Genomic DNA, 17777 nt, shown 5'->3' with positions numbered 1-17777 from the left:
TCTGCGTCCCTCTCTTGAGCCTTTGCATCACTCTCTTAAGACTCTGCATCACTCTCGTGAGCCTCTGCATCCCTCTCTTGAGCCCCTGCATCCCTCTCTTATGCCTCTGCATCACTCTCTTAAGACTCTGCATCACTCTTGAGCCTCTGCATCCCTCTCTTGAGCCCCTGCATCCCTCTCTTATGCCTCTGCATCACTCACTTAAGCCTCTGCATCCCTCTCTTGAGCCTCTGCATCATTCTTTTAAGCCTCTGCATCTTTCTCTTGAGCCTCTGCATCACTCTCTTAAGCCTCTGCATCTCTGTCTTCAGCCTGTGCATCACTCTCTTGAGCCTCTGCATCCCTCTCTTGAGCCTTTGCATCACACACTTAAGCCTCTGCATCACTCTCTTGAGCCTCTGCATCCATGTCTTGAGCCTCTGCATCATTCTCCTAAGCCTCTGCATCACTCTCCTGAGCCTCTGCATCACTCTCTTGAGCCTCTGCATCTCTCTCTCTTGAGCCTGTGCATCCCTCTCTTAGGCCTCTGCATCACTCTCTTTTAATCCTCTGCATCCCTCTCTTGAGCCTCTGAATCACTCTCTTAAGCCTCTGCATCCCTCACGTGAGCCTCTGAATCCCTCTTTTGAGGCTCTGCATCACTCTCTCGAGCCTCTGCATCACTCTCTTCATCCTCTGCATTCCTCTCTTGAGCATCTGCATCACTCTCTTGGGCCCCTGCATCCCTCTCTTGACCCTCTGCATCACTCTCTTGAGGCTCTGCACCACCCTCTTAAGCCTCTGCATCCCTCTCTTGATCCTCTGCAACATTCTTTTCAGCCTCTGCATCACTCTTTTAAGCCTCTGAATCCCTCTCTTGAGCCTCTAAATCCCTCTCTTGATCCTCTGCATCACACTCTTGAGCCTCTGCATCACTCTCTTGATCCTCTGCATCACTCTCTTGAGCCTCTGCATCACTCTCTTGAGCCTCTGCATCACTCTCTTGTGCCTCTGCATCACTTTCTTGCGCCACTGCATCCCTCTCTTGAGCCTCTGCAACACTCGCATCAGCCTCTGGATCCCTCTCTTGAGCCTCTGAATCCCTCTTTTGAGCCTATGCATCACTCTCTCGAGCCTCTGCATCACTCGCTTGAGCCTCTGCATCACTCTCTCGAGCCTCTGCATCACTCTCTTTAGCCTCTGCATCACTCTTTCAAGCTTCTGCATCACTCTCTTGAGCCTCTTCATCCCTCTCTTGAGCCTCTGCATCACTCTCGTAAGCCTCTGCACCACTCTCTTGAGCCTTTGCATAACTCTCTTGAGTCTCTGCATCACTCTCTTGAGCCTCTGCATCACTCCCTTGAGCCTCTGCATCACCCCCTTAAGCCTCTGCATCCCTATTTTGAGCCTCTGCATCACATTTTTAAGCCTCTGCATCTTTTTCTTGAGCCTCTGCATCCCTCTCTTGAGCCTCTGCACCCTTCTCATGAGTCTCTGCATCCCTCTCTTGAGCCTTTGCATCACTCTCTTAAGACTCTGCATCACTCTCTTAAGCCTCTGCATCCCTCTCTTGAGCCCCTGCATCCCTCTCTTTTGCCTCTGCATCACTCTCTTAAGCCTCTGCATCACTCTCTTGAGCCTCAGCATCCCTCTCTTAAGCCTCTGCATCACTCTCTTGATCCTCTTCATCAGTTTCTTCAATCTCTGCATCCCTCTCTTGACCCTCTGCATCATTCTCCTAAGCCTCTGCATCATTCTCTTGAGCTTCTGCATCACTCTCTTGAGCCTCTGCATCCCTCTATTAAGCCTCTGCATCACTCTCTTAAGCCTCTGCATCCCTCTCTTCATCCTCTGCATCACTCTCTTGAGCCTCTGCATCATTCTCTTGAGCCTCTGCATCCCTCTCTTAAGCCTCTACATCATTCTCTTGAGCCTCTGCATCACTCTCTTGAGCCTCTGCATCACTCTCTTAAGCCTCTGCATCTCTCTCTTCAGCCTGTGCATCACTCTCTTGAGCCTCTGTATCCCTCTCTTGAGCCTTTGCATCACACACTTAAGCCTCTGCATCACTCTCTTGAGCCTCTGCATCCATGTCTTGAGCCTCTGCATCATTCTCCTAAGCCTCTGCATCACTCTCCTGAGCCTCTGCATCACTCTCTTGAGCCTCTGCATCTCTCTCTCTTGAGCCTGTGCATCCCTCTCTTAGGCCTCTGCATCACTCTCTTTTAATCCTCTGCATCCCTCTCTTGAGCCTCTGAATCACTCTCTTAAGCCTCTGCATCCCTCTCGTGAGCCTCTGAATCCCTCTTTTGAGGCTCTGCATCACTCTCTCGAGCCTCTGCATCACTCTCTTCATCCTCTGCATTCCTCTCTTGAGCATCTGCATCACTCTCTTGGGCCCCTGCATCCCTCTCTTGACCCTCTGTAGCACTCTCTTGAGGCTCTGCACCACCCTCTTAAGCCTCTGCATCCCTCTCTTGATCCTCTGCAACATTCTTTTCAGCCTCTGCATCACTCTTTTAAGCCTCTGAATCCCTCTCTTGAGCCTCTAAATCCCTCTCTTGATCCTTTGCATCACACTCTTGAGCCTCTGCATCACTCTCTTGATCCTCTGCATCACTCTCTTGAGCCTCTGCATCACTTTCTTGCGCCACTGCATCCCTCTCTTGAGCCTCTGCAACACTCGCATCAGCCTCTGGATCCCTCTCTTGAGCCTCTGAATCCCTCTTTTGAGCCTATGCATCACTCTCTCGAGCCTCTGCATCACTCGCTTGAGCCTCTGCATCACTCTCTCGAGCTTCTGCATCACTCTCTTTAGCCTCTGCATCACTCTTTCAAGCTTCTGCATCACTCTCTTGAGCCTCTTCATCCCTCTCTTGAGCCTCTGCATCACTCTCGTAAGCCTCTGCACCACTCTCTTGAGCCTCTGGATAACTCTCTTGAGTCTCTGCATCACTCTCTTGAGCCTCTGCATCACTCCCTTGAGCCTCTGCATCACCCCCTTAAGCCTCTGCATCCCTATTTTGAGCCTCTGCATCACATTTTTAAGCCTCTGCATCTTTTTCTTGAGCCTCTGCATCCCTCTCTTGAGCCTCTGCACCCTTCTCATGAGTCTCTGCATCCCTCTCTTGAGCCTTTGCATCACTCTCTTAAGACTCTGCATCACTCTCTTAAGCCTCTGCATCCCTCTCTTGAGCCCCTGCATCCCTCTCTTTTGCCTCTGCATCACTCTCTTAAGCCTCTGCATCACTCTCTTGAGCCTCAGCATCCCTCTCTTAAGCCTCTGCATCACTCTCTTGAGCCTCTTCATCAGTTTCTTCAATCTCTGCATCCCTCTCTTGAGCCTCTGCAAGAGAGGCTCTATTATTCTCCACAGTCTGTGTCAAAAAATTACGAGTGAGTGTTAATTACCCTAATTAACCCACTAATTACTGAGCCATTAATTAACTGTCACCAGGACCAATAATTAATCATCCATAAATACGTCTCACTCCACACTGCCTAAGCAGGTCTCATCAAACACTGTGAATTCACGGGAAAGGAGTTAATTACCCTAATTAACAAGATGTGTCAATAATCCACTGTCCTCAGACAGGATATGATTAATACAACGATTTATGCTAGCTCCATGACCTTGCTTTACCGAGTCACCGGAGCTCTCCAATGCTAATTACTCCACTAATTAACATGAGCCACTAATTGCTATACCCCTGAAAGGTAATTAGTCTCGAGCATATTACGTTAACACAAGTACTGACAGACTCTAACAGATCCTCTCCCACTACGTGAATTCATGATGAGAAGGCTAATTACATAATTAGCTAGAGTGGTCAATTAACTGTCACATGGACAATTAATTGCTCCCGAGACGTATCTCATTCTAGCTCCACACTGTTTCTCTTATAACAGCCCTCACTCACTCCACACACTGCCCACATATGGTTGCAGCTACTGCAACTCGCTAATTACTGTGCCCACACAATAAAAACACACGGTTGTGGAACACACACAAGTATACTAATATTACTGCCCCTCCCCCTCTTTTACTTCTTGCACCTGATTGCAAAGGAATACTGTGAACACACACACACTTGCCTCAGCAAGGCAATTAACCCATCAATTGCCTGCTCTCAATAAGTACTGTGCATTCCCCTGAATAATGCTAGAGGTCCCTTAAACCCTCAACACAGTTCCTGGGGCAATAATATTGTATAAACTGATAACAACACTGCACAAACCTGCAACATAATGATGCCGTCAGCATACCCCACATGCTAATGACATCATTAGGCAATCAGTCAAATCACCTCTAATGACTTACCACACAACACAGTACATAAACATGCAAATGAACACATAGAAATGGCATTCACATAATCCATGAAAATTATATCACCAAGTAATATGTACTAATTACACAGACTTCAGGGGTCCCCACTGACATCCCTGCCTACCTCTAATGATTATAATTTTACGGTACTCTATGGCCTGAACTATGGCCTAATCCAGCCTGAACGATTATATAGAATCGACAGGCTGGATCACTTATATGGTACATCTCTACACTGACTGGATTGCATACCGTGTACAACATCCATCTCCAGGTACATCCCAACCAGTCACCTGGACGACAGTACAGACAGCTGTCTCTCAGCTGCTTCCTCACTGTAACAACTATTTTTGTACTCACGGCTCCTTTCTACTGCCTTCTTTTCCTTATTTTTCCTCATTACCAAAGTTACTACCACACTATCTGACACACTTAGCTTGCTTGCTCCTCATGCGTCGACAAGATGTGGCCCTAGGCTGTCCCGGGAAAGTGGCCAAGGCATGTGGCCAAGGCAGGTGGCCACCTCGGGGCCCTAAGGGGGTAGCCACGGGTTGCGCGTGACGTCACAGCTCCCCACCCGGGCTGAGCTGGTGCGCGGGGTGGCCTGGGTGGGTACGGGTGGCCGCGAGCTGGCGGGCTGCCACCCACAGGAGTACCCACGCGGCTGGGGACTCTCAACCCCATCCCTCTAGAATCTGCCTTTGTTCTACACTGGGGTGACAATGGCCGGCGGCATCCCCATACTGACGCAGCCTGGCGGAATGCAAAGTCCAACATGGGCCTGTAATATCACATACGCATACACTGCCCAACAGCAATTGTCCATTGCCACTAGACAGGATACTCGACACACCTGTTACACCATGAGGCTCTGCCAGCCTGCCTCATGCGTTCACACCGTCAACTGTCTCTTAGCTTTTTACTGTTTCTTCCGTAAATCCCTGGCTCCAATTCACTTAATTAGGCCTTGACACAACCCCTGATGGCAGGAGTGCCACCAAATCGAGTAATTTGGACGACAGAAGCGATGAACAGGGGGTAGAGGTGGCTGGGTGCCACCTCCACCAAACACGCCTTCCTTCCCTGGCCGCCCAATTCAAACTGAAGATTTGGCGGGCTAAGGGAACTCAAGATGCCCATACCTCCTTACTACCTTGCCTAGACCAATCAGCTTGAAGCCCGCACGGCTCCCTCATGCGGGACCCACTCATAGCTCTTCGCGCCAAAACTAGGCTTGGACCACACATGCGGGACCCAATCATATGCCTCCGTCACCCTCGGGCGTCCTGTGACGTCACAAGGAGGGCGAGGCCTACAAAGACAGTAGCTTATTGTCTCCCATGTGGGGGGGGGGGGGCAACGTTCACTCCACTCTCTCTCCCCTCCCCCTGTAAAACAGTTGGGAGAGTCAAGTACCTCCCCACACCACTTCACTCTCAATTCCCATCCTATTTCACAGAAACAGGAAAATCTCTGTAATTCTCTCTACAGAGCAATCACAGACTTCTAACTACTCACACATGATAGTTCGTAACACAAGCTTTCATTCAACACCCAACAAGCATATGTTATTTTGAAAGCTTCAGTTTCTAGAGTGTCTAGCCAAATCTAGAAACTAGGAAAAACTAGCTGAGGGATCTAGATCCCTCACACTCTTAAGCCTCTGAATAACTCTCTTGAGCCTCTGCATCACTCTCTTGAGCCCCTGCATCCCTCTCTTGAGCCTCTGCATCACTCTCTTGAGCCTGAGCCTCTGCATCACCCTCTTAAGCCTCTGCATCACTCTCTTGAGCCTCTGCATCCCTCTCCTAAGCCTCTACTTCACTTTCTTAAGCCTCTGCATTACTCTCTTAAGCCTCTGCATCACTCTCGTTAGCCTCTGAATCACTCTCTTGAGCCTCTGCAATTCTCTCTTGAGCCTCTGCATCCCTCTCTTAAGCCTCTGCATCACTCTCATAAGCCTCTGCAACACTCTCTAAAGCCTCTGCATCACTCTCTTCAGCCTTTGCATCACTCTCTCAAGCCTCTGCTTCCCTCTCTTGATCCTCTGCATCACTCTCTTGAGCCTCTGCATCACTATTTATTTATTTATTTTATTTATTTATTTATTTATGCATATACAAGAATGTACATAAGGAATGTGAGGATACAAATATGGTAATTACAGTCTTGTAAAGCCACTAGCACGCGCAGCGTTTCGGGCAGGTCCTTAATCTAAGAAAATTTTAAGGAGGTAAATACATGCAAAATTCATAGACAAAAAAATGATAACAGATTACATGAAATGAAAAAAAAAAAAAAAAAAAAAGAAGATAAGAGAAAATTGTAGGTACAGTATATTAAAGCATAGGTTAGCTAAGATTGATTGCAATGACAGCTTAAAATGGTAGTTGACAACAAATTGGTAGGCACAATACAGCAGAAACAATATAAGATTGATTGCAATGACAGCTTGAATGGTAGTTGACAAAAATTGGTAGTCACAATACAGCATATGGCTAGCACATAAAAGAAGACAGCAATGAACACAATGATAAGGTTGTTTGATATTACATAAAAATTAGGAGATTGGGTAACACTAGGTACAGAGCAAATTTAAAGCTCAGTGTAGGAAACTAAGAAGATGAAGTTAGGTACTTTTTGGTTTTGCTTTTAAATAAGGCAAAAGTTTTACAGTTTTTCAATTCACTAGGGAGTGAGTTCCATAGACTAGGTCCCTTAATTTGCATAGAGTGTTTACACAGATTAAGTTTGACCCTGGGGATATCAAAGAGATATTTATTTCTGGTGTGGTGATAATGGGTTCCTATTATATCTGTCCAGGGAGAGTTTCAGAGCATGGTTTGCATTTAAGAACAGGGTTTTGTAAATGTAGTTGACACAAGAGAATGTGTGGAGGGAGTTAATATTTAGCAAGTTTAGGGATTTAAACAAGGGAGCTGAGTGTTGTCTGAAAGCAGAGTTAGTTATAATTCTGATAGCAGATTTTTGCTGTGTGATGATGGGCTTAAGGTGGTTTGCAGTGGTAGACCCCCATGCACAGATACCATAATTAAGATAGGGGTAGATTAGTGCATAATATAGTGAGAGGAGAGCAGAGTTAGGAACATAATATCTGATTTTGGAGAGTATACCAACTGTCTTAGAGACTTTCTTAGTTATGTGTTGAATGTGGGTGCTGAAGTTGAGTCTCTTGTCTAGGAATAGGCCAAGAAACTTGCCATCATTTTTATTACTGATGTTAATGTTGTCTATCTGTAGCTGAATTGCATTTGATGATTTGCTTCCAAATAAGATGTAGTAAGTTTTTTCGATGTTTAATGTTAGTTTGTTCGTTGACATCCATAAGTGGAATTTTTTTAATTCATTATTCACAACATTATTTAGTGTATGTGGGTTGAGGTTTGAGTAGATAAGGGTAGTATCGTCAGCAAACAATATAGGTTTGAGAATATTAGAGACATTAGGCAGATCGTTTATATATATAAGAAATAGAAGAGGTCCTAAGATGCTGCCCTGTGGCACTCCAACGGTAATTGGTAGAGTGGAAAGAAGTTGTATCATTGATGGTTACATATTGGTGTCTGTCACTAAGATAGGATCGGATGTAGTCAAGGGCAAGGCCTCGGATTCCATAATGCTGGAGTTTAAGTAAGAGGTAGTTGTGATTAAACAGTATCAAAGGCTTTTCTTAGGTCAATGAAGAGTCCAATCGGAAATTCATTTTTGTCAAGGGCTGAGTAGATAATGTCAAGGAGACTAATGATTGCATCATTGGTGCTCTTTTGGGACCGGAAGCCAAACTGGCAGGGGCTGAGTATGTCGAATTTTACGAGGTAGGAATAGAGATGTTTGTAAATAATTTTTTCAAATATTTTTTGATAGAGTGAGTAGATTTGATATTGGTCTATAATTGTTTATGTCCGCCGGATTGCCTCCTTTATGGACTGGCGTTACTCTTGCTTTTTTGAGGATATCAGGGAAGGTGTGATACTCTATAGATTTGTTGAACAGTAGTGCTATGGGTGGGGCAAGGGCATGGGAGGCTCTCTTGTACACAATGGACGGAATTTCACTGGTGTTCCCTGCCTTGGTTTTTAGAGAATGTATGATGGACACAACATCTGCCGGGCTGATTGGTGAAAGGAGAAGAGAGTTTGGATAGCTGCCTGAGAGATATGTGTTTAATATGTGTCTGAGTCTGTGGGATTTTACTGGCAAGATTAAACACTGCATCACTCTCTTGATCGTCTGCATCACTCTCTTGAGCACCATGAGGCTCTGCCATCTGCCTCATAGGTTAACACTGCAACTGTCTCTTAGTTTGTCCACATCGGCTCCAATTTCACGCAAATTTGGGCCTAGACACAACCCCTGATGGCAGGAGTGCCATGCTCGCCGAGTAATTTGGACGACAGAAGCGATTAACGGGGTGGAGGTGGCCGGCCTGCCACCTCCACCAGTCACTTCTTCCTCCGCTTGCCGCCCAATTCAAACTGCCTCTATGGCGGGCAGGGAAACTCAAATGCCCATACCTCCTCCCTTACTTTGTCTTGACCAATCAGCCCAAAGCCGACACGGCTCCCTCGTGCCGCTCCCAATCACAGCTCTTCGCGCAAAAACTCGGCTTGGAGCACACATGCCTACTCCAATCACAAGCCTCCGTCACCCTCAGGCGTCCTGTGACGTCACAAGGAGGGGGAGGCCTAAAAGAGAGTGGCGTGATGTCTCCCATGTTGTGGGGAGGGGGTGGGGGGAAGGCAACGTTCACCCCACTGTCCCTCCCCCCTGTAAAACCGTTGGGAGAGTCCAGTACCTCCCTCATCCTATTTCACAGAAACAGGAAAATTTCTGTAATTCTCTCTACAGAGCAATCACAGACTTCTAACCAGTCCCAACCGACAGTCCTTAACATAAACTTTCATTCAACACCCCACAAGTATATGTTATTTTGAAAACTTCAGTTTCTAGAGTGACTAGCCTAATCTAGAAACTAGGAAAACTAGCTGAGGGAATCTAGATTCCCTCACACCTAGCATATCCCAAGCTGGATTTAAATAAAAGTTGGTTAAATTTATGCTGTCCCACCTAAATTCTACCTGATTTATGACAATTTACACCAAATATACCTAAATGATTTGTATCTTAGCATAGCCAAAGTTCATTTTACCTAAGTTTTCAAGGACTCCATCCTAATATAGACAACCTTATTAAACCTGACCAAGCATATCCCAAGCTACATTTGAATGAAACTTGGTTTAATTTATGCTGTCCCACCTAAAATTTACCTAATTTGAGTCGATTTCCACCAAATATAACCAAATGTTTTGTACTATAGCACAATCAAAGCCCATTTTACCAAAGTTTTCACTTATTCCATTTGAATTTATTTTATATTTCCAATATCCGACATCTAGTCTTGACATAACATACCAAATTCCCAAGACCATTTCATGGAGCTAGTGCTGTGTCCATCTAGCTTTTTCCAATATCCAGATGTGTTTTCTATTATCAATTCTACCAACCAGACCTAACCTAACCTATCCCAACACAATATTAGCTAAATTCATCCAAATTATCCCAATTTGAAACAATTCCAGTAAATTTATCCTAATTATATTAAAACAAAAACCCTAAATTCTGCTAAAAGACCTATGGGTATCACATCCAGAGCACCAGTTAACTGTCAGAGTTGATAATGTCTACATCTAACATCCATTCCACCCTGAATTACGAAAAATCAGTATGCCATATCACTGCCGTTTAATCTCACTGGGGAAACGAAAAATCAATATGCCATTTCGCTGCCGTTTAATCTCACTGGGGTAAGCGAAAATCAATATGCCATATCGCTGCCATTTAATCTCACTGGGTAACTAAAAGCGAGTATGCCATATCGCTGCTGTCGGAAAAAGCAAAACGGCAGCAATATGGCATACATACCACTACTTACGCCCTACACTGGACAACTTCCCCCCCCCCCCCTTCTCTTACCTTCCACCCCCTCTCACCATAGCACCCAACAGTACACACACAGCCTCCCAACCATAAGGCCCACACACCCTCCCATAACCCTCCCAATCTAATCTGCCCCATACACACACTCACCATCCCCTTCCTCTCCCCATACACACACGCACACACACACACACACACCTGGTACACACACACTGCCTGGTAGCCTGGTGGATAGCACTCCTAATTCTGTCGCGTGGGTTTGATTCCTGCACCAGGCAGAAACAAATGGGTAAAGTTTCTTTCACCCTGAATGCCCCTGTTACCTAGCAATAAATAGGTACCTGGAAGTTAGTCAGCTGTCAAGGGCTGAATCCTGGGGTGTGTGTGTGTGGTGTGAAAATAAGTAGTTAGTAAACAGTTGATTGACAGTTGAGAGGCGGACCGAAAGAGTAAAGCTCAACCCCCCCCAAACACAACTAGGTGAATACACACACACACACACACACACACACACACACACACACACACCCACACACACACACACACACACACACACACACACATACACACACACCTCTCTCTCTCTCTCTCTCTCTCTCTCTCTCTTTCTCTCATAAGGAAGACATGGCAGGGAGACAAACTCGGGGTAACAAACGCAGGAGGACAAACACGGCAGGAACAAGCTCAGAGGAAGGGAACGGACAGGAAGCTTGGATTAGGGATACAATCGAGCACATGTGGATTTATTTCAGAGAAGGACTGAGGGTTAAGAAGGAGACTGTATCCAACCTGCAGGATGAGCTGAAGGCAGCAAAAGATGAAATAAAATCCTGAAAGAAAATCCTACCCAGCACCAGATGAAAACCATCCTGAAGGAGATGATAATGTTCCTGTTGAGGGGAATCTTATGATATAACTCACATTTGCAGAATTTTTTAAAAAGATCCTTGAAGCAAGGACTGCAGTTAGGGAAGTTGCCACGGAAGTGGCTTCTTCTCAGGAAGCAGCTAAATGTACTAGCCAGTTGATAGAGCAGAAATAATAGTAGGCATTAAGAAGCAAACAGGGATCAGTCCAGTGCTAAGGAGAGACAAGGACAAAAATTAGGTTAATGAGATCCTTAAAGGGGTAAAGATGGAGAGGGCTGACCAAAATATTGAAAAGGTTTTCAGGATCGGACGGTACATCAAGGACAGAGACCAACTGATAAAGGTGGTATTCATATGCGAGGGGAACAAAAGAGGAATTGTTAGCAAGGAAGAGCAGACTAGCAAATGTACAGAAGTTCGAAAAAGTAGTCCTGCAGTGGGATATAACAAGGGATAAGAGAATGAGGGCAGCAACCGTGAGGAGGGAGCACAGGGAGAGAGAAAGGAATCAGCAAGTTACAAACCTGAGCCCTACAATTCAAAAGGGGTGCTGGGAACCCTGCACAAACAGCTCAACAGACACAGTGAGAGAAGAACCTCCCCCCCATCCTCCACCCAATTGATGCCCTACCTGCCCCAACCCCTGGTGCCCACCTTGGACACCCCTCCCCTCACTTCCCCCCCCCCTCCCCAGGATCTCCCTTCTATCCCCCCGAAGCCCACCCTAATCCCCCATGCCCTTCTCCCCCACCCCCAAGCCCTCCATTCTCCCCACCCTCCCTAAACTCTCCAGTATCCCCCACCCTCCCTGAACCCTCCCTTGTCCCCCACTCCCCTAAGCCCTCCTTTCTTCCCCAACCCCCTCAGCACTCTCTTTCCCCTAACCTCCCCCTCCCATGTCCTCCATCCTTTTATGCCCCCCAAACCCTCCCTCCTCTCATACTCGCCCAAGCCTCCCCTTTTCCCACACTCCCCAAAGCCTCCCCCTCTCACATAGTCCCCCAAACCTCCCCCTCTTACCCCCCCCCCCTCCACAAGCCTCCTCATCCACCAAGCCCTCTTTTCTCCACAACCCCCCACAAGCCCCCCCCCCCCCCTACAACTACCCTCCCCGAACCAGATCCTGGACCCAGCAAACACAGAACGTTTGTGGACGTTTTTAAATGGTGCCACAAAGATAATACTGTAACTATTGTCGTAAATACGTATTTCTGACGTCATTTAAAACCATTAGAGATAACTAAAAACATATATTCTTGAGACACAGTTTGTAAAGATTTATGTAAAAATTTAAAAATAAAAGTGAATGCTATGGAATTATAATGTTTTCATACTTTATATCAAAAAATAAACAATTTTCAGTCAACATTTTGTTTACTTTATGTAAACCTATCCAATTTACATTCTTATAACATAATCATAACATTTATATGATGTCAATATAACGTTATTTACCAAACATTATTACGTTATTATGATGTTATATTAACGTATAATTCTTGTATGAAAACCAGAATATTATATTGAACTTTATGTGTTAAACCTTGTAAAATTATCATAAAACTTGGAATAAGACAATAAGCAAGCTTTATGAAAATATAGAAACAATTCAACAAAAACAATTTAACATAAAAATCATTAACATAAAATAAATTAACTGCATGCATGGGAGTTAATTGGAACTCAGTAACATTGCAAACATGAACCTTGAGGTACGAAGTGTATTTACCCATGAAGTTCTTTCCTAAATCTAATTTTTTTCCAACTGATACACTTTGTTTCAAGTTCTATTTTGTGTTGTTACATTTAATACCCTATTAATGTTCTCTTTATTATGTCCATTCATCCTATTGTACACCTCTACCATGTCACCCCTAAGTGTGGGAGAGTGTTAGAGGGTGTGTGGGAGGGTGTGTGAGAGTGAGTGACTGTGTGAGAGTGAGTGACTGTGTGAGAGTGAGTGACTGTGTGAGAGTGAGTAAGAGTGAGTGAAAGTGTGGGTGAGAGTGAGTGAGTGAGAGGGTGTAAGAGTGTGTGAGAGTGAGAGTGAAAGAGTGTGTGTGAGAGTGAAAGAGAGTGTGTGAGAGTGAGTGAGAGTGTGTGAGAGAGTGTGAGAGTTAGTGAGAGTATGTGAGAGTGTGGAGAGTGAGTGAGTGAGAGAATGAGAGTAAGGGTGAGTGAGAGTAAGTAACAGTGAGTGAGAGTGAGTAGGAGTGAGTGAAAGTGAGTAGGAGTGACTGAGAGTAAGGGTGAGTGAGAGTGAATAAGAGTGAGAGTGAGTAAGAGTGTGAGAGTGAGTGAGTGTGTGAGAGTGAGTAGGAGTGAATGAGAGTGTGTGAGGGTTAGTAATTGTGAGTAAGAGTGAGTAGGTGTGAGTGAGAGTAGGAGTGAGTGAGTGTGTGAAGAGTGAGTAAGCATGAGTGAGAGTGAGTAGGAGTGAGAGTAAGAAAGAGAGTGAGTAAGAGTGCGTGAGAGTGTGTGAGAGTGAGTAAGAGTGAGTGAGAGTGAGTAAGAGTGAGTGGGAGTGAGAGTGTGTGAGAGCGAGAGTGATGAAGAGTGAGTGAGAGTGTGTGAGTGTAAGTGAGATTGAGCGGCCCGGTCCTAGACCAGGCCTTCACCCCCAAGAAGCAGCCCGTGACAGCTGACTAACTCCCAGGTACCTATTTACTCCTAGGTAACAGGGGCATTCAGGTGAAAGAAACTTTGCCCATATGTTTCTGCCTCGTGCGGGAATCGAACCCGCGCCACAGAATTATGAATCCTGCACGCTATCCACCAGGCTACGAGGCCCCTCGGGCAGTGACAGTTGTGGCGGGCGGTTGCGGGCAGTTACGGTTCTCACTCACTCACTCACTCTCACTCACTCTCACACACTCTCACTCACTCTTCCTCACTCCAACTCACTCTCACTCTCACTCACTCTTACTCACTCTCACTCACCCTCACTCACTCTTACTCTCTCACTCTCACTCTCACTCTCACACACTCTCTTTCTCTCACTTTCACTCACTCCTCGTCATTCTCACTCACTCTTACTCGCTCTCACACACTCTCACTCACTCCCACTCACTCTTACTCACTCTCACTCACTCTTACTCACTCCCACTCACTCTTACTCACTCTCACTCACTCTTACTCTCACACACTCTCACTCACTCCGACTCACTCTCACTCACTCTTACGCACTCTCACTCACTCATACACACTCTTGCTCACTCTCACTCACTCTTACTCACTCTCACCTACTTTCACTCACTCTCACACACTCACTCACTCTTACTCACTCTCACTCTCAATCACTCTTGCTCACTCACACTCAATCTCACTCCCACTCAGTTACTCACACACACTCTCACTCACTCCTACTCACTCTCACTCACTCTTTCTCATTCTCACTCACTCCTACTGACTCACTCGCACTCACTCTCACACACTCTCACTCACTCCTACTCACTCTCACTCACTCTCACACACTCTCACTCTTCCTCACTCTTACTCACTCTCACTCACTCTTATCTCTCACTTTTACTCGCTCACTCTCACAAACTCTCTTACTCTCACTTTCACTCACTCACTCTTACGCACTCTCACTCATACATACTCTTACTCACTCTCACTCACTCTTACTCACTCTCACTCTACCTCACTCATTCTCAATCACTCTTACTCACTCTCACTCAATCTCACTCACTCTCACACACTCTCACTCACTCTTACTCACTCTCACTCACTCTTACTCACTCTCACACACTCTCACTCTTCCTCACTCTCACTCACTCACTCTCACTCACTCACTCTCACTCACTCTCACTCACTCTTCCTCACTCTCGCTCTCACACACTCTCACTCCCACTCACTCTTACTCACTCTCACTCACTCTTACTCACTCTCACACACTCTCACGCACTCTTACTCACTCTCTTTCTTACTCTCACTCCTACTCACTCTCACTCATGCTTACTCACTCTTCACACACTGTCACTCACTCCTACTCTCACTCACACCTACTCACTCTTACTCACAATTACTAACCCTCACACACTCTCATTCACTCCTACTCACTCTCACACACTCACTCACTCTCACACTCTTACTCTTATTCACTCTCACTCACTCTTACTCTCAGTCACTCCTACTCACTTTCACTCACTCCTACTCACTGTTACTCACTCTCACTCACCCTTACTCTCACTCTCTCACTCACTCACTCTCCTACACTCTCACATACTCTCACTAACTCTCACACTCTCACTCACTTTCACACACTCTCTTTCACTCTAACTCACTCTCACACACACTCTTTCACTCTCACTCTCACACACTCTTACACCCTCTCACTCACTCACTCTCACCCACACTTTCACTCACTCTTACTCACTCTCACACAGTCACTCACTCTCACACACCCTCCCACACACCCTCTAACACTCTCCCACACTTAGGGGTGACATGGTAGAGGTGTACAATAGGATGAATGGACATAATAAAGAGAACATTAATAGGGTATTAAATGTAACAACACAAAATAGAACTTGAAACAAAGTGTATCAGTTGGAAAAATTTAGATTTAGGAAAGAACTTCATGGGTAAATACACTTCGTACCTCAAGGTTCATGTTTGCAATGTTACTGAGTTCCAATTAACTCAGTAACAGTTAATTTATTTTATGTTAATGATTTTTATGTAAAATTGTTTTTGTTGAATTGTTTCTATATTTTCATAAAGCTTGCTTATTGTCTTATTCCAAGTTTTATGATAATTTTACAAGGTTTAACACATAAAGTTCAATATAATATTCTGGTTTTCATACAAGAATTATACGTTAATATAACATCATAATAACGTAATAATGTTTGGTAAATAACGTTATATTGACATCATATAAATGTTATGATTATGTTATAAGAATGTAAATTGGATAGGTTTACATAAAGTAAACAAAATGTTGACTGAAAATTTTTTATTTTTTGATATAAAGTATGAAAACATTATAATTCCATAGCATTCACTTTTATTTTTAAATTTTTACATAAATCTTTACAAACTGTGTCTCAAGAATATATGTTTTTAGTTATCTCTAATGGTTTTAACACTTTCGGGCTCTCCGCAAAGGTCACTCAGCCAACCGAATGTGCACGCTGCGTTTTTATCGCTTAAGCGTAAAAACAAAAATATGTATACTCTTTTTACTCTTCTGACCTTAGTTCTCATGCTACGTATTTCATTTTGGTACCAACGTGTTTGCAATAAAATTCTCTAGAAGAACATTAGTAAAATAAGTCACGAAACATATAGGGATACCAGCACCAAATAAATAACTACGTAGATGACTCGCCGTGAGCGCCCATCAGCAACAAAATGTTTTTACTTTTGGGATTGTAATCACCTCCACACTTGTTCTACAGCGTTAATTTTGGTATCAATGGACTCGCAATGAAATTCCCAACACGGTGATATGAATATATGCGTAGAATAATGATGCAGCCCGCCCGCAAGAGTGTGGGAAGTGGTGAAATTGTTACCCGGTATCGGTGACGGGACGACGCACGGCGCTTTGAAAGTTTATACTTATTTCACTCTCATGACATTAATTTTCTATGTACGTCATTCATTTTTATGTCAATGTGTTCGCAATAGAATGTTCTATGTGCCCATAGGTAAAAAATATGAACAAAGCGTAAGTTAGAATAGCGACAAATATAAAACAACGCTGGAACATATCAGTGAGCGTCAAACACACACGAAATATTTTTACTTTTTTGTTATGTTTGTCAAGATTATACTTGTTGCACACAGTTATTTTTGGTTGTATATTGATCGGAATTAAAATTCCCTAAACAGACATATGCATCTAATACATGATATGGGGGAAGAATTACCAGTATAAACGGCTTAAAGTCACCCACCTGGAAAACGTTTGGGACAAAATACCATTTTGATCGAAGTTATCCACACCTTTTATGAAATTATTGTACCATGCCAGCCTAGTGGTGAGAAAGAGAGCCTCATAGCACGCAGTTTGAAACAAACCCAAAGTGAATCGCATAAAAATTGAATTTTATACAAATATTTTAAAAGTAGACATAACTTTATGTCCACTATGCGTTTACAATAGACGAAACCGAACGCGCCGGCGCGTCCAGATAGCTGCGAAAGTGTTTGACGTCAGAAATACGTATTTACGACAATAGTTACAGTATTATCTTTGTGGCACCATTTAAAAACGTCCACAAACGTTCTGTGTTTGCTGGGTCAGGATCTGGTTCGGGGAGGGTAGTGTAGGGGGGGGGGGGCTTGAGGGGGGTTGGGGAGAAAAGAAGGCTTGGTGGATGGGGAGGCTGTGGAGGGGGGGGGTAAGAGGGGGAGGTTTGGGGGACTGTGTGAGAGGGGGAGGCTTTGGGGAGTGTGGGAAAAGGGGAGGCTTGGGCGGGTATGAGAGGAGGAGGGTTTGGGGGAATGAGGGTATGGGGGGCATAAAAGGATGGAGGACATGGGGGGGGAGGTTAGGGGAAAGAGAGTGCTGAGGGGGTTGGGGAAGAAAGGAGGGCTTAGGGGAGTGGGGGACAAGGGAGGGCTCAGGGAGGGTGGGGGATTACTGGAGAGTTTAGGAGGGTGGGGAGAATGGAGGGCTCTGGGGGTGG

The sequence above is a fragment of the Procambarus clarkii genome, chromosome 24 (assembly GCF_040958095.1).
Source record: "Procambarus clarkii isolate CNS0578487 chromosome 24, FALCON_Pclarkii_2.0, whole genome shotgun sequence".
In the NCBI taxonomy this organism is placed as follows: Eukaryota; Metazoa; Arthropoda; class Malacostraca; order Decapoda; family Cambaridae; genus Procambarus; species Procambarus clarkii.
This window is presented reverse-complemented; position numbering follows the sequence as displayed.